This window comes from Nicotiana sylvestris, chromosome 12 (genome assembly GCF_000393655.2).
Source record: "Nicotiana sylvestris chromosome 12, ASM39365v2, whole genome shotgun sequence".
In the NCBI taxonomy this organism is placed as follows: Eukaryota; Viridiplantae; Streptophyta; class Magnoliopsida; order Solanales; family Solanaceae; genus Nicotiana; species Nicotiana sylvestris.
The window spans coordinates 26,578,604-26,590,899 of record NC_091068.1 but is presented as its reverse complement, the minus strand read 5'-3'; the positions used below and the strand labels follow the sequence as shown (position 1 = coordinate 26,590,899).

General features: G+C 34.9%; 1 long non-coding RNA gene across 1 annotated transcript; it reads right to left on the bottom strand.

Annotated features, from left to right (window-relative positions):
* LOC138884349 (uncharacterized) lies at nucleotides 1-601 on the bottom strand. The gene is made up of 2 exons (XR_011404523.1): nucleotides 513-601; nucleotides 1-426 (listed from the first exon to the last, which is right to left on the bottom strand). It is a non-coding gene; the product is annotated as an uncharacterized lncRNA (long non-coding RNA).
* Nucleotides 602-12,296: the final 11,695 nt, after the last annotated feature.

Genomic DNA, 12,296 nt, shown 5'->3' with positions numbered 1-12,296 from the left:
TAATAAAAAAAAATATCACATAAATTGCGATAAAATAGCTAAATTAGCCAAAAACAAAAGATACATCCATGAACAAGTGCAGGAGAGACAACATGAACAAAGAAAGGAAGCCTCTTGATACAAGGAGATATTTCATTTATTCGAAAGAAAACAACACTGAGGGTATGTGTAAATACCAGTCTAAAACTCTCCCCCTAAATGTTACACAACTTTGTCCAATTAATTAGCGATTGAGACAGTAACCACCAGAAGAACAAGCAGGGCAACCCCTCATATAGCAATCATTGTGAGTCTGACAAGAAAATCTTGGGCATCTACCTGCTTGTGGAAGCAGCTTACTTCTCACTAGTTCAATTGTTGCTGCTGCTCCTTCACCTGCAACTACTTCTTCTACGGTATCTGCCTTTACCATTCGAGCCAATGCAACTGCAAAGATTGATTGCAAAATTTATCATACACTTCATTTCGAATCGAAAAAGAGATAGAGAAAGAGAGAGTGTGTGTGTACCAACCAATGGTAAACATGAGGAGGACAGTGAACAAAGCAAGATTGCCTGAAGACCTGGAGGCCATGTTTTTTAGTCTTTGAGTGAAGTGAAACTATATCACCCTGCCTATATATATAATTATAAGCGGTGTTCCTAGGATTTAACGTAAATAGTAGGATATTGGATCGTGGGTCGCCTGACCCGGCCCGAGGAGTAAAGATAAGGGAAGTTACTAAACTCTAAAATATAAAACTACTGCTTATTTTAATATAGAAAGTAAATGTTTGGGATCAATTACAGGAAGTTCACATTAACTTCTCTGTAGAAAAATTTCCCCTCTATAGAAATTCTTTCTTCTAATTCAATGGAGATATCGATGTCTAAGATTCTCCGAACAAACACATAAATAAAGCAGCACGGAGACATCTAGTTCGTGGAAAATAATAATAATGCTGCTATAATATTATTTGTGAGCGAAAATACACAAATTGGCTTGAATCGTGCTGGGCGCTGTCCTAAAATACTATTTCCGCAATGTGAAATATTTTTCCAATATTAAACAAGTTTTTCTCTATTTAAGAGAATACAGAAATCAGCAAAATATTAATTTTCAAATCCAGCAAATAAGAAAAAGGAATAAGACCAACTAAATTGGAAAGAAAAATAAAGGAAAGAAAGAACACAAGTGTAAGGGAGAGAAGAAGTAGAAATAAGAAGCATTTCTATTACATCATCATCAGTGAATTGAGTGCTTATTTATGGGCTTATAAATAGTTGTAAATATAGACAAGTGTCCATACATTTGCCCTTAATTTCCTTTTTGCCACTCTAATGTTTCTTTCCATGAATAGTGACACTTGGTTTAAAGCATGACACGTGGACTCATTTATTTTTGAAAATACTGTCACATTCCCCACATATTTTCAAAATAAAAAAGAAGAAGATAGAATAATAATACTTGTTGGATTTGTATGGTCCAAATGTAATAGGTTTGGTGTCTTCTGGACTATGAACAAACTTGGATCAATAAAATTTAACTCAAAGAATTACTGGTGAAATATAATATTTTTATGAACCAATAATTTTTATTGTAAGTCAGAGATTTTATCAATCACATCTTGACCCTCACAATTTTGCTGTTCAACGCAGTTTTGCGCTACTAGGCCATGCACGTGCCTGGTAATTCATGAGAGCTCTAGAGACTAGGCCAAAATCTCATAGGAGCGGCCACACTCCACTCTCATATAGGTTAATTCATCAAGTGTATACTGCTTTTAAATATACCATCCATAAGGAATATGAATTCCATTAAGAGTTATAACTCAGCCTCTCAATTAGTAGCAGTCAAGCACCCTCTTTTAATGCTTCAGTGTCATATTGAATTGTTATTACCCATATGAACCTACTTAATGGGATCTCCAATCATATAGGTTGGGTTACCATCTCTATTGACAATATGTTGGCATTAACCCCATCTCTTTTGAGGTTTGAAGAACTAATTTTCTTCCCACAGGTTTAGTTAGAGGATTAGCCAAATTTATCTCTGACTTCACATAATCAATGGAATTTATTCTATATCTCGGCAACTATTTTATTACATTATGCCTCAATTTCATGTGTCTACTTTTACAATTATAAGATTTATTGCAGTAGCTATTGCCACTTGACAATCACAATGCATAGACAGAGAAGGCAATACTTTCTTTATTAAAGGGATGTTAGCTAAGAAGTTTCTTAGCCACTCAGCCTCAGAACCAGCTAACTCCAGAGCTACAAACTCTGATTCCATAGTCGATCTAGCAATGATCGTCTGTTTAGCTGATTTCCACGATATTGCACTACCACCAAAGGTGAATACATAATCACTAGTGAATTTTGTCTTATCTGAATTAGAGATCTAGTTTGCATCATTGTACCCTTCTAAAATAGAAGAAAATTCACTATATAGGATACCATAATGCATGGTTACTCTCAAATATTTCATTAGTCTAGCTAATGCAGAACAATAATTGTAGTTGGGATTATGAGTATATCTACTCAGTCTACACATAACATAAACTATAGCAGGCCTTGTAAAATTCATTAAATGCATCAGACACCCAATAACCTGAGCATATTTAGACTGAGCAACTGGGTCACCATTATTCTTTTACAACTAAGAGTTAGCATCAAAAGGAGTGCTCACTGGTGTGACATTAAAATATTCAAACTTCTTAAGAAGTCTCTCAACATAATGTTCTTGTGACAACATTATGTCATCTTCACTCCTTATAACTTTAACTCCCAATATCATATTTACTTCACCCAGATCTTTCATATATAAATTAGCAGACATAAATAATTTAGTACTTTGCATAATATTTAAACTTGTACCAAATATAAGCATGTCATCAACATACAAATATATTATCACATAATCATTATTTACCATTTTAGTATAAACATATTTATCCACGTCCACTGAAGAAAAACTGTCTCTCAGTAAGACTTGTTCAAATTTCTCATACCACTGTTTAGGAGCTTGTTTAAGACCATAAAGATATTTAATTAATTTACAAACTTTATTTTCTTTTCCAGGAATGACACAGCCATTAGGTTGAACCATATAAATTTCTTCTTCTAAATCACCATTTAAAAAGGCTGTATTGACATCCATTTGATGGATAAAAAGCTTACGGATTGAAGCTAAGGCAATTCAAGCTCTAATAGAAGAAATTCTAGTCACTGGTGCAAATATATTAAAATAATCTATATTTTATTTTTGAGAAAATCCTTTTGCGACTAACCGAGCTTTATATTTATCTAAAGATCCATCAAGATTTATTTTTGAAAATCCATTAACAACCAATAGGCTTTGAACCAGAAGGTAAATCCTGTTACAATTCATGTTTTATTTTTCTAAATATAATCGATTTCAACTTTTATTGTCTCTTTCGAATAATTAGCATATGAAGAAGTTATAGCTTCAAAATAATTTAATGATTCATTATCGACAAGAAAAGTTTGAAAATCATTTCTATAAGAAAAATATTCTTTTCTAAGCATTTTGCTCCTTCTCAATTTCTCATTATAGGTAATCTCATTCTTTGTTTCAACATGTATATGAGAAATTTTATCAAACAGTAGAAAAACATATTCAAGAACTCTGCATTCTTTGTCTTAATTATAGTATTGTAATAAAGCACATCACTTTTTAAAACAAGAAATCTATATGCAGCATTATATTCAGCATATCCAATAAGCATGGAATCAGCAGTTTTAGAATCCATTTTTTTAGGTTTAGGCAAAAGTACTTTAGCAAGGTACCCCCACACTTTTAAATATTTCAAGTTAGGTTTATAACCTTTTCACAATTCATACAAAGTTTTTCCAGTTCTTCTATGTGGTATTCTATTTTGTAAGTGACAAGCAAATAATATAGCTTTACCCTACAAATTATCAGGAGCATTAGAACTAACTAACATGGAGTTCATCGTCTCTTTCGATGTTCTACTTTTCCTTTCAGCTACTCCATTTGACTCAGGTGAATAAGGCGGAGTTACTTCATGAATTATTCCATTCTTTTCACAAAATTCATTCAAAGATAAATATTCTCCACCTTTATCATATCGAATTCTCTTGATTTTTCTACTAAGTTGATTTTTAATCTCAGTTTTATAAGAAATAAAAGCATTAAAAGCATCATCTTTATTTCTAAGCAAATAAAACTTAGTATATCTAGAAAAATCATCAATAAAAGTCGCATAATATCTTTTACTATCTCTAGTCATAGTCTACTTTAAATCGCCTAAATAAGTGTGAATCAAGGATAATGATTCAGTTTCTCTATTTACAGAAAAATAAGTCTTTCTAGTACTTTTAGCTTCAGCACATATTTCACTCTTGTTAATATTATTTGCGTCTAAATCAGATATTAATCCTAGCGACTGCATTTTCTTTATATACGCGACATTAACATGTCCTAGTCTAGCATGCCATAAGAAAATTGACTCAACCATATAAGCAGAAGAAGATGCATTTTGATTGCTAGTATCAGAAATATTAAGTACAAATAAACTATGGTTACAATATCCATTGCCCATAAAAATATTATTTTTGGTCAATACAACCTCATCATTCTCGAAAGAAACTTTCACTCCAACTTTTCCTAATAATCCATAGAAATCAAATTGGTTTGGATATTAGGAACATGCAATACATCACTCAATGCTAGAATTTTACCAGATGTGAGTTTGAGAAGAATTTTTTCTTTCCCAAGAACGCGAGTTGTTCTTGATTCACCAAGATAAATAGTTTCTTCTCCTTCCTCAATTTGGGTGTAATTTTCATCTTCACAAATGTGCCTAGTAGCTCTAGAGTCTATCACCCAATTTCTCACATTGGTCACATTATTTATTTGAGAAATGACTGCAATAATTATATTATACGTTTTAGTCAAATTTAATTTTGACTTAGCGAGATTATTATTTATCCCAACTCTTCTCTTGCATCGAGTTGCATTTTTCTTGAAGGTTTATATTAATATTGGATATATAACCATATCTATTTATATACCTGTATTTTGACATTAGTGTCTGCCAAAATTGTGGATGCAATAACGTAATTACAACACCATGGATATCTGGCAAGACAACTGGAACAGTAGCAGCAAGGACAACACCAAAATTGGCAGCATCATCAAAAAATTTCGTAGTGGTATTACTTGCCCTAGTTTCTTAGATTGTATAAAAATGACACGTGAAAATAACAACAATACTGCTATAATATTATTTGTGAGCGGAACACGCGAATTGGCTTGAGTCGTGTTGGACACTGTTCTAAGAAATTATTTCAGCAATGTGAAATATTTTTCCAGGATTAAACAAGCCTACCTCTATTTAAGAGGATACAGGAATCAGCAAAATATTAATTTTCAAATCCAGCAAATAAGAAAAAGGAATAAGACCAACTAAATTGGAACGAAAAATAAAGGAAAGAAAGAAAAGAGGTGTAATGGAGAGAAAAAGTAGAAATAGGAAGCATTTCTATTGCATCATCATTAGGGAATAAGTGCCTATTTATAGGCTTATAACTACACAATGTTTCTTTCCACGCATAGTAACACTTGGTTTAAGGCATGACACTTGGACTCATTTATTTTGAAAATACTGCCACATGACTTGTGGTAATTAATTTGGTGGTGAGTTCAACCATTCTTTCGTGCGTTAAGAAGATATATAATTTACTAATCTTGTTCCGCAATTTATCTAACATTGGTATCAGAGCCTAGGTTGTTTGTTTCTAAGTTTAAATTGCCGCCATAGAAAAGTATTGTTATGGGTACTGACATAGTTTGTCGTTGTTAGAGGCATGAAACCAAATCTGTTATTAAACCCTAACAGTATAATAAGAAGATAGATTATTCACATATTCTAGTTTCTAAAACGTTAACAACAATTTAAATCTTTTCCCAAGTATATAAAAGTTTGAAGTTATGGTTCTGTAGTTTCTGTGTGAATTTTGGCAGTGACAAAATTCTTTTGTGCAACTAATGACTAACAGTGTGCAACCACTAATTTTTGCACAAGTTTTAATCATTTTTTTCATTGATACTTGTGTGGTCCTAAAATGGTAAAATAAATATGAATATGACTCTTAAACTTAATTGCTCATCTACGAGTTATTGTGACATATGTTGTCACACAAAGTGGTCATGAAAACCCATTCTAATTGTTTTCTTATTCCCAATTTAGAAATTGTTGGACGAAAATGAGATCGAGTACTCCAACTGAGAGTGACACTGAAAGGCGAGCTAGGGGATAACAAAGAAAAGTGTGTTATCACATGACCTATTTCAGTAATGATTCAAGTTAAAATTCTGAAGTCGTTAGGGTGATCTTCCAAGTTCGATAAAAAATATCTTTGTGATGATAGAGCTCGGCATAGGAAAGGGAGAAGAAAACATGAGGAATTATAAAGTTAATAAAGAATTGTTCTGCTGATATACCAAACTATCTTTGCCTAGTTGGGGCGAAACTAGCAAAATTGAAGAATTATATATGGGTCGATATATGAAGAGTCTATGCTTTTGGATTCTCTCATGGACCATTGGGGCAATGTATCAAACGATATCTATCACAATTATGGTCCAAATGAGAATATTTTGATAAACAATTAGTTACTTGAAGTGTAGTGAGGAAAAAAAGGACATAGAAGCTAAAATTGAAAAATTTAAGCTTCTAAAGACATGTCACCTTTTCCTATGGACAAACTAGCTAAAACTTTGGCTGAGAGTCCTATAAGAGGATATGACTTAAAGAATATATGTGATTCTAGTCACGAATATAATATGATATACACTAAAATTTCTATCACTTTTGATTAAACGTTTGAACTGTAGATGATAATTGAAAACTGCGTGACCATCAATTCTATACCAAATGTGAAGTCATTATGGAAACTGATTTTTTAGCGTGTATATCAGATACATTATTAATGGCTGATACAAAAAGTATAATTGCTGATATTAATAAGGGTGATAAATTGAATGGTGACGATATGATACATGAAGTTGTAAGATATGGTATGTATTGAAATAGCAAGATACTCTTTAAGGTATAAACCATGTGATGTGTCACCTAGAGAAGGATAGCACTGCCTGACATAGAAAAGATCGCAATGCTTACAATAATAGAAAGAAAAAAAAAGATTCCATTACCTACAGAGCAATTCTAAGTTATAATGTTGATGATCTCATCCATGAATATAAATAATATCCTATTGCTCATGCTACATGTGCACACTTACAAGAGACATGGCGGTACAGTTGTGGCTCACATCAGATAGTTGATAATTAAATTTGACATATAAAGCAACTAAATAAGCATAGTGTCAAGCAGCATCATATGTTGATGTCTGAAATGATTGCTTATAACAAGTTCAGAAAAGGGTCAAAACTACCCTTAACCTATTCACTTAAGCTTAAAAATACCTTCCGTCCACCTATTTTGTAAAAGTTACCCTCACCGCTAAAAATTTGGCCCATTCATGCCCTTATTTCAGATGGACATTTGCTGAAACAAAAAAATTATTTTATTATATATGACGTGGAAATTGTGTATTGGTCAAAATTAAAAATCTAATTCTAACCTATATCTTATCTATATATAACCCGCCAATGATCCGTCTTAGTCGTTCCAACCCGTTAAACTCTGTGTAGTCCCTCAACCACTCGATTTCATACCCGACTCATGATTCAATCGTTATTTAGGTTTCATTTGTTAAAATTTCATATTTTTCTTTTTATTAATTTATTATTTGGTCCCTTTCCCTATTCATCTTTCCCAGCTTAATCATCGCCTACAGTTTCCCAACCAAATTAATACCGATGAATTGTGAAGCTAATTTGCTCATATGATTTCAATTAACTCTTAAAAGCTACATGGTGGCACAACAAATATAACGTTGGCAGAAAGATAACTTATTAAACCATAAAATCTTACAATGAAGCATTAATTTCAAAGAGTACCTAATTTCACTCAGAAAATTGATTTAATAAAAAATGTTAATTTAAAAATTAAATTAAGGCCGAAAAATCTGAGATGGAGAGGGAGATCCATGGGTGTTGAAGGGTGAAAATCTAAGACGGAGTAGGCTAATAAGTGGATATGGGGTGAGGTTTTAATTTAAGCCAAAAAGAAATTAACCCATAATAAACAATAAATTCTTTTCTTAATTAAAATAGGGCTGTTAGTTTTTAGGGTATGAGTAGGCCGAAAAGTTGACGTTAGGGACATGAATGGGCCAGATTTTTAATGGTGTGAGCAATTTTTATAAAATAGATGGATAAAAGATATTTTTAAACTTAAGCGAATAGGTTAGGGGCAGTTTTGGCCCTTATCCGTAACAAGTTCTATCCCTAAGGCCGCCAGTACTTATTCCACTTAGATTGAGAGAATTTACATGTCGAAGGAGATTTCACCCGGGAATTTGTTGTTTTAACTCTGTGAAGCAGAAATTGACATCACTTTTTGTATTTATTTATTATGCAGTCGTCCTGCTAAGGCTGATAAGTTCACTCTCAAGAATAACATTTTGGCTACTGCTTCCATCCTTGATTATGTCGCGGCTTGGAGTTTCTCTTAAGGTCAAGGAATATACAATCCGATCACTTTTCTGTTTGCACATTTTGTACCGAGAAGTATGTGCCCGGCTGAGAATGATATATATATATACATATATATAGGCTTTTTATCTAAAACCACTAGGAAATATGTATCTTGTTGGATGTTAGGTTTGTTTTTATGATTTTTTTATTCAGTCTTTTGTTTCTTTACAAAATTTATGTCTTACCACATTCAGAAACATTTAGGTAGTGTGCTTTATGCATTGGCCCCACTTCCAACCGAGAGGGGTTGTTCTGATGGTAAGCAACCCCCACTTCCAACCGAGAGGTTGTGAGTTCGAGTCTCCCCAAGAACAAGGTGAGAAGTTCTTGGAGGGAAGGATGCCGGGGGTCTATTTGGAAACAGTCTCTCTACTCTAGGGTAGGGGTAAGGTCTGCGTACACACTACCCTCCCCAGACCCCACTAAGTGGGATTATACTGGATCGTTGTTGTTGTTGTTGTTGTTGCTTTATGCATTGGCCAGTTTGTGAATGTGAATTAGCCATTTGAGTATCTTGTGCCTAACCATAATCTTTGTGTTCCCTGTTCTCCCTCTCACTAATGCTATTTGTGGAGAGTAAGAAGTATGTGAGTTCTCTGAAAAACAGACTTTTGGTCTTTTGTGGAGTGAAAAAGTTGAAGATTTCAGATTTGATACCAATGATTGTACGACATTGATCTCCTTGTGGATTATACTATATGTTTCTTTTAATCTTAATATATAGCATTATTGAATGGACTTTTCATTGGAAATATCCCTCAATCCCGAATTAGATAGAGTTGACTATACTAATGTTCCGTATTCATTTCATGTACAATTTGGTCCAGCTTGTTTCCAATATTCTAAAAATTAAGGAATTTCAAAATCTCACATTTTTTCTTATGTTGATGTATTACCTCTAACCAAACAAAAAATCCTTCTATCGAATATAGGACCTAATGTAAATTTACCAACAACGATGAGTCTTAAACCCGTCATAATTTCTATGGATACTTCGCTCTCATTGTGTTTTATTCTTCACTAAGCGATCTTGAGTTTCTTAACACCTGTACTTATATACGACCCTCATCTTACAAACATGTTGGGTCCTGATAATAGGTGAATTTAACTTTATTCAGACCCTAAATAACCGCCTTCTTGCATAGTTTTGATAATAAAAGTGATAACAAAATGCTCTTATTAGTGCTTTTCATGATTTGCAGGTTATATATGACTAAGGAAGGCTAGGGAGCACTTTTGGAGTGAAAAAATGAAGAAAGAGAGGCCAACCATGAAATATCCCAAGTGAACCACGCAAAACAGGCTGAAGAATCAGAAAACTGAGTCTACCGCGGTTCTACCGCGACCGCGGTAGAACCGCGGTGAAGGATGTTCGCGGATAGAAGGAATTTCAGAGGCCATGTTTGGCCGCGGTTCTACCGCGACCGTGGTGGAATCGCGGCAGGAGGCGGAAATTTCAGGGGCTAAAGTGCAAAACACGGGATTTTTAGCCCAAAAACCCTATTTTAAACACTAGACTCTACCCAAGAGAGGCATGTATTGATTTTTAGAGTTTCTTAGGAAGAAAAAACCATTGTGAGAGATCACCCAAAACATCTTTCTTCTTTTCTTTGATTTCTATTGCTAGTTTATGATGAATCTTATCTTAGTTTGTTTACCCATAGTTATGAGTAGCTAAATCTTTTGTCTAAGGTTTTGATGGAACCTATTGGGGGATGAACTTCTTGTTTATGTGAATACAAATTGCTAGTTTCAATCTTTATTTATTCAACTATGTTCTTGTTGTAGTTAATTGACAGGATCCTCAATTAGTTGTGCCTATTTAGTGTGCATAACTCGGGAGAGAGTGCATATTTAGGTTATTGTTGAATAACACCACTCCTAAAGTATAAGAGGAATCTATAACTGCGGGTTTAAAGGCGGGATTAGGGATAACGAAGCCTTGGGTGCAATCTTAAGTGAACTGTGTTAATTAAAGCTAGCTAGTGTATCTCGGGAGAGTGCAATAGTATATTACTGTGATTACTCGGGAGAGATTTATGGTAAGACGAGCGTTCATGATTGATAGAGAAGTGTTGGTACATTTGTATGAAGCATAAACAAAAGGGATTCCATCAATAGGGGAAATCTTTACCTTAGCTTTATCTCCTCATTGTTTACAACCTTAGCGTTTTAGTTTACAGCCTGTTTAATTTACTTACAATCTTAGTTACTATAGAAACCATCAACTTGTGATTCAAACATTTGGGAAGCTGGTTCTGAAGAGTTTAGTGGGTCTAAAGATAGTGATTGATAGGTTAACTCTCTGTGGATTCGACCCTGGGCGTAATACTCGGGTTATATTTGCAACGTCCGCATTGTCCTTTTTATAAGGCATAGTTGGGCATGATCAAATTTTGGCGCCGTTGCCGGGGAGTTAACGGAATTATCAATTACCATTGCTAGAAATACAAAAAAAATCTTCGCGTAAGCAGTTTCTCTACACCCAATTTTTGATTGAAATTTTTGACGGTTGTTGACTTGGTTGCACAGGTGTATGCCTAGAAACTCTACAAGGACTGGAGAACTACTTGAAGGACTCGCAAACCCTGAGAAAATATTCAGGGCATTGAACCGTGCCAACAGAAGACTTCAACCACCTCAACAAACAGACAAATTCGAAACTGACATGGGAGATGCAATCGACCCTAACGGAAACGGCAAGTATGAGCAAGTCAACTTGAATGTCAGAGACGCGGCACCTATGGTGCCCGAGGGTGCACTGTATGACTGGGCACAGCCCACAGCTGACAATTTAGCTACTGCCACAGTTGTGCCTGCAATACAAGCTGAGTCGTTCCAGATCACAAATAATATGCTGCACTTGTTGCAAAACAAGGGACTCTTTTCTGGGACACAACTTGAAGATCCTCAGCAACACTTGAAGAACTTCCTGTCGATCTGCAAGACCCAAAGGCAGCCCAATGTCACTCCAGAGGCTATCAGGTTATTATTGTTCCCATTCTCGGTGACAGGAGCTGCACAAGTTTGGCTAAACTCACTCCCCATAAATTCTATAGCAACGTGGGATGAGTTAGTCAAGCAGTTTCATAACAAGTTTCATCCACCCAACAAAACTGCCCAACAAATTGATGAGATCGTGATTCAAGCAGAAACCAATGGAGACACTGCATGAAACATGGAGCAGGTTCAAAGGAATGTTGGTTATGTGTCCACATCATGGTATTCCAGAACAGATGTTGGGACAACGATTTTATATGGGACTGTCGGATGGGTTGAAGAATATTGTGGATGCTTCAGCTGGTGGGGCATTCTTGAGCAAGACATGGAGAGAAGGTCAGAGTTTACTTGATAAAATGGCACAGAATTCGGGATGGACATCCAGGAATGCACCCATCACTCCAGTGGTACACTCAGTGCCCCTTGATCCTTCAAACACTATGGCTGAAAATATGGCGACCCTCCTGACACAAATGAGCATCCTCACCAAAAAGGTGGAGGAATCAGGACAGAAGCAGCAGGTACACATAGTAGACACTACCAATGGGGGCTTGTGCACATCTTGCATTAGTCAACCAGTTGGTAATCCTTGGAATACAGAGCTTGATCATCATCATCAGCACCCTGAAGATATGAACTATGTAGCTAACTATGGGGGTCAG